The sequence below is a fragment of the Lolium perenne genome, chromosome 5 (assembly GCF_019359855.2).
Source record: "Lolium perenne isolate Kyuss_39 chromosome 5, Kyuss_2.0, whole genome shotgun sequence".
In the NCBI taxonomy this organism is placed as follows: Eukaryota; Viridiplantae; Streptophyta; class Magnoliopsida; order Poales; family Poaceae; genus Lolium; species Lolium perenne.
The window spans coordinates 65,557,092-65,563,313 of NC_067248.2; positions in this window are offsets into that span (position 1 = coordinate 65,557,092).

Consider the following 6,222-nt stretch of genomic DNA (forward strand, 5'->3'; position numbering starts at 1 on the left):
TTAATTTCCATAAAAGTGAATTGTTTTGTTTCGGTGCTGCCAAAGATGATGCCAATCTATATGCCGAAATATTCGGTTGTGGGATTGATTGTTTTCCAATCAGCTATCTAGGCATTCCGATTCAATATCGGAGGCTTACGCTGGCTGAATGGAAAATTATTGAAGAAAGACTTAAAAAACGCCTTACTAGCTGGAAAGGCAAATTGCTATCTCTGGGTGGAAGATTAGTTCTCATAAATTCAATACTTACAAATATGGTACTGTATATGATTTCTTTCTTCCAGTTACTGAAATGAGTCTTACATAGATTGGACTATTTCCGATCAAGATCTTTTGGAAAGTGGATAGTGCGAATAAAAAGTACCGGTTAACTAAATGGAGTGTTGTATGCCATCCAAAAGACCAAGGTTGACTTGGCGTCCATGATCTTGAAGTTAAGAACAGGGCCTTGCTTGGTAAATGGCTGGCCAGGTTGTTAACGGAGGATGGTGTGTGGCAACAACTGTTGCGGAAAAAGTATATTGGCTCAAAAGCGTTCTCTCAGGTTCTTTGGAAACCAGGTGATTCACATTTTTGGGCTGGCGTCAGGGCAACTAAAAAATACCTTTCCCCTTTCGGTTCTTTCTCCATTAAGAATGGGACGGAGATACAGTTCTGGGAGGATCAGTGGTTGGGAACAACCACTCTTCGCGAACTGTATTATGCTTTGTACAGTATTGTTCGTCACAAAGTGGATACCTTGCAGAAGGTGATGGAATCTTCCCCTCTCTCTATGACGTTCAGACGTGATATCATTGGTCCCCGACTAGTTGCTTGGAACGAACTGCTTCGGTGGTTGGATTAAATTCAATTGGTTCACGGGACGGATGAATTCCGTTGGAATCTCACCAAGAATGGTGTATTTTCGGTTAGCTCCATGTACAAAGCTCTGTGTATCCCAATACAATCGTTTTTAAATAATAAATCCATCTGGAAGATGAAGATACCTCTTAAAACAAAGGTCTTTGCATGGTATCCTCGCCGAGGTGTGATTCTTACTAAAGATAATCTTGTAAAATGCAACTGGCATGGTTGTACAAAAAGTGTGTTTTTTCACGAAGATGAGACAATAAAACACCTTTTCTTCAGTTGTTGAGTTGCTAGATCTATATGGTAAATCATTCAGATAAGGTCTACCTTATATCCACCTCGTAGCATTGCAAACATCTATGTCAATTGGATAAATGGGGTGGATTCTAGGTACAAAACTATTATCATCGTGAGAGCGATTGCGGTAGCATGGTCGCTTTGGCTATGTAGAAATGACAAGGTTTTTAATGATAAAAATTCCTCTATCATGCAGGTTATTTACTGATGTACAATTTTGCTCTGTTCATGGTCGCCACTTCAGTGTTTGGAAGATCGAGACCTCTTTACGGAGGTGTCTACGCGGTTGGAGAACACGGCCAGTGAGTTTATTTCCCAACATGGGTGGCTGCATAGTCGGAGGATTGAAGCCAATGGAGCTTTATAGTAGTTGGCTTTTTTACATTTTTTCTTTTATATCATTTTGTTTTATACTGGACTACTAAACGGCTGTGTGCATCCTAGTTATGCAGAGGTTGGGTGTAATGCTTAAAAACTTTTTGAGTAATAAAGCGCCCCTTATCGATAAAATTAAAGATGGCTTGGAAATTAGGTTCTAGGAGGATATGTGGCTAGGTAATGCCACACTCATCGAAAAAAAAGGTAATGCCACACTCAGAGAATAATACCTAGATCTATAAAATATTGTTCATCAGATGAGTGATATTATCGATACGGTGTTGGAGTCCTTCCCACCAAATGTGACGTTCGGAAGAGATTTAATAGGTCCTAGACTTGCATCATGGAATGTATTGTTACAACTGTTGACTTTGGTCCAGTTGGTCGCAAGGGCCTCGCGAATTTCGATGGCATGAGAGTGGTAAATTTCTTTATAGATTCTATGAATAGAGCGTTGATCCATCCAAAAGAGCTAGTTGACAACAATAAGAAAATTTGAAAAATAAAGATTCCGCTCAAGATAAAAAAAACTGAGTGGTATCTTCGTAGAGGTGTAATCCTCAGTAAATATATAAGATTGTTAAACGTAGTTGGTAAGGAAGTCTAAAGTGTGTACTCTATCAACATGACGAGTCAATCAATCACTTACTCTCGTAGTGCAAATTTGTTAGATCTATTTTGTCAGTCATCTAAGTAGGTTCAACCCTATATCCATCATGGAGCGTTGCTAATATTTTTTTGACAATTGATTTAGCGAAGTGAATCATAGGTTTAAATTACTTATTAGAATGGGGGAGCTTGCCGTTATTTGATGGTTGTGTCTACAAAGAAATGTCAATGTTTTAATGATAAAAATTATTCTCTTATACAGGTTATCTATCGGTGCACATCTTTGCTCCATTTATAGTCGTCTCTACAGCGCGTGAAGAATCGTGACCTATTTATGAATGTGTCTACGTTAAAGGACATGATGATGGATATTTTATCAAACATGGATGGTAGCGTGATCTACGGAGTGGACCTCCACCATCTTAGGCGCCTTTACAATTTTTACGATGATCGCCTTTATAATTTTTACGATGATCTATTTGTATGCGTCTTTTTTCATTTTTATGTTGAGTTGAACTTTTGCGGTTTTATATATGTTAGTGCAGAGGCAAAATGCAATAATTAAAAACAATAAAAAGTCCTTTATCCAAAAAAAAAAAAATCATCTGAGAGGCGTGTTGGGCAGAAATAAATATCTCGTTTAAAGTATCCCAAGTACTTCCAAAATTCCAACTCACATGGTCTCCAAGTTAGGTATGACTGTTCTTTAATTTGCGAGGTCCACCGAGTTTAGAAGTTGCTGATTGTTTGGTTTGCATGTTCCATGGAACAAAATGATACTATATCTACTAACTTACATGTTTTTTTTTGGCACCTTTGGACCATTTTATACGCAGCCGCATTGTGACTGAAAATAATTTATATATTTTACATCACGTTGATTTGACACGTCGGACTTTACATCAATATTTTTTCATGGAATACACTTAATGTATTTCACCTAATGCAATCTTTGGCCTGATACATTAGAGCATCCCCACTCGTTGGCGCTCCCCACGCCCAAATCCGGCGAAATTTTCGTCCGGATTGGAGGAAGATTTGGCGTGGGGAGCGCCGAAGTTCCAGCCGTCCCCCGGGCAGGAAACCCCCAACCTCGACTATTTGACATATTTCAAACAAATTTAACAAGTTCGGCGACCAAGAGTACGAAAATTGCTGAAACAAATTCGGCGATAATCAGTACAATGTTTAACAAGTGCTGAAACAAATGAAGCACACAATTTCACAATTTTTCAAACAAATTAGACAGACTAGTTGGCGTCGGTGTTGGCGTTGCCTCGGAGCCTCCATATGTGCTCCACTAGATCATCTTGCAGCAGCTGATGCATTGTAGAGTCTCGAATCTCCTGACGCATAGCAATGAAGGCGGCCCATGATGGAGGCACCTGGTGATTAGGCTGTGCAAGAGGACCCTCTCTCTCATATGGTGCTTCTTTCTCAGCCAGAGGAACCGGATGCTTTCGCTCATTTTCAATAATCATATTGTGTAGGCACACACACAGCAGTTCATCACCTCCCACATCTGATCTTTGGACCAAGTCATAGCGGGGAACCGGACGACAGCAAATCTCTGCTGGAGGACACCAAATGCACGCTCGACGTCTTTTCGGCAAGCTTCTTGTTTCTTGACAAACTCGCAAAGTTTGGGGGTGCTAGGATTCGAGATAGTCTTCACAAATGTTGCCCACTTTGGATAGATACCGTCTGGAAGGTAGTATCCTTTGTTGTAGTGCCGACCATTGATCACATAGTCCACCGGGGGAGCATGACCCTCAACAAGCTTGGAAAAGACCGGGGAGCAGTTTAGGACGTTGATGTCATTGTTGGATCCAGGCATACCAAAGAAAGAGTGCCAAATCCAGAGATCATGGGTAGCCACTGCTTCAAGTATCACAGTGCAGCCTTTTTTGTGACCCTTGTACATTCCCTGCCACGCAAACGGACAGTTCTTCCATTGCCAATGCATGCAGTCAATGCTTCCAAGCATCCCTGGAAAACCTCTAGCTTCATTTGTTGCAAGGATCCTCTTAGTGTCTTCGACAGTGGGTGATCTCAAGTAATAGTCCCCGAACACTGCTATGACGGCCCTGCAGAACCGGTAGAAAGAATCAAGGGCGGTGGACTCCGCCATCCGAAGATAGTCATCTGCAGTATCACCGGGAGCTCCATACGCCAGCATCCTCATAGCCACTGTGCACTTCTGCAGTGACGAAAATCCAACCAAACCAGTGCAATCCGCCTTGCATCTGAAGTAGGGATCAAAGTGGCGGATGGCATACACAATTTGCAAAAATAGCTTTCTGCTCATCCTGAAACGACGCCGGAAAACACTCTCACCGTGCAATGGATTGTCGGCGAAGTAGTCGGCGTACAACATGCAGTAGCCCTCCATTCGCTGTCTCGGCTTGCACTTCCGGCGACCTCGTGCCGACCCACCACGTCGACCAGTTGCCAGTCCGACGTACATGCTAGCCAAGCAACCAAGGATCATCATGTGCTCGTCGTCTTGGGCGGCTGCTGCCATATCTTCTTGCATAAGCTCGATGAACATCTGCTCCTCCTCTTCGTCCGAGTCCATGGCCGGCGAGGCAAATGGACGAACACCTGACGGGCGTGGTCGAGGCAACCCGAGCCGCGAGCGACGAGGAGCAAGCAGGCCGGCGGAAGAGCAGCCAGATAGGCCGTCTTCCAAAGACGGCAGAATATAGGCAGGTGGGGAAGGAGGGGCGGCGGAATCTGGGCAACAAGCCGGCGGGGTGGTGTCGGCGGCGAGAGAGATACGAGGGGTGGGGGAGATTTTGAGCGACGTGGCGGTGGGGTTCGTGCGTCGAGTCACCGACAGATCGGGCCCTTCCCCGCTTTTCACTCGTCCGGAGTCCCCGAGCGCTCCCCGGGGTGCCGGGGGTGGCGTGGGCTCGCCGGATGGATGAAGGGCCAAATCCGGACGAAAACGAGGAACCGGGGGCGCGACTGGGCCGATTTACGCCGTCCGGATGTAAAAAATGCTCGCCGGGGGCCTGTTCGGGGGGACGAGTGGAGATGCTCTTAGCTTGCGAGGGTCACCACTAGGATCTGGAACCGTGTGCCATTATGGCATCCCAACGGGCGACGGAAACAGATGCTGAGCGAACGTTTGCGTCTGCATGGACCAAAAATGCGTCAGGAACTAGGTCCAGCGACCGATGCATATTAACCGGACCATTCGTGGAGATGCAAACGTGAAACATATTTACGTCTGGGATACGTCATGGCAGACGCTGTCAACACCCGGATTTTTAAGTCCAGATGCCTGTTATGCCATACCTCGCAATCCCAGGAATATTGTTGTTGCGAGACATAACAGTTGAATATCATAAGTCATCATTCATTACATATCATAGTCGTCTTACAAATAGATCACATGATTCAATATTACAATAATAGTTGAACTATTGTTTCAACACACATCACAAATACATAGCGGAAGCGTAAAGATAAGGGACTCTCTAGTCCACAGGCCAACGCTTGACGTCAGGAGTAGTCCTAGTTGTCGTAGACGTCCTGCTGTCCATCCTCTTCATATTCTTTAATTCCTCTTCATAGTCTGGCCATTTGAATAGCCAGGGACAAAGCCGTGAGTACTTCAAAGTACTCGCAAACTAATACTAATGTAAGTACTAACATTTCTAGTAAGGGGGATGCTAATCTCTAGTTTCTTTTGCATAAAGCCAATTTTAGTTCACAAACATTTTAGTAAACAACTCTTCATGTGCTAACTAACTCAAGTGGGAACATTAGTGTCATTCCCACAACTCAATTGTGTTTCAAGTCAAAGTCGCCATTTCAAGTTCAAATCACAAGTCACCCTTCACATGTCACATTTTTGAAAATGGTCTGATGACGGAACAGTATGGCCTTTCCAATCGTCCGTAACCGTGGACACGGCTATTCGAATAGTTCTACACTCTGCAGAGGTCGTACACTTGTGCCACAACATTTGCAATAATCCGTCAGGGTTAACTGGCCCTGATTTATCACACTCCGTGTGCGGACTACCAACCATAACCTTTCACTTACATACCCTAGTATAGGCATCTCTCCCCATGAGCT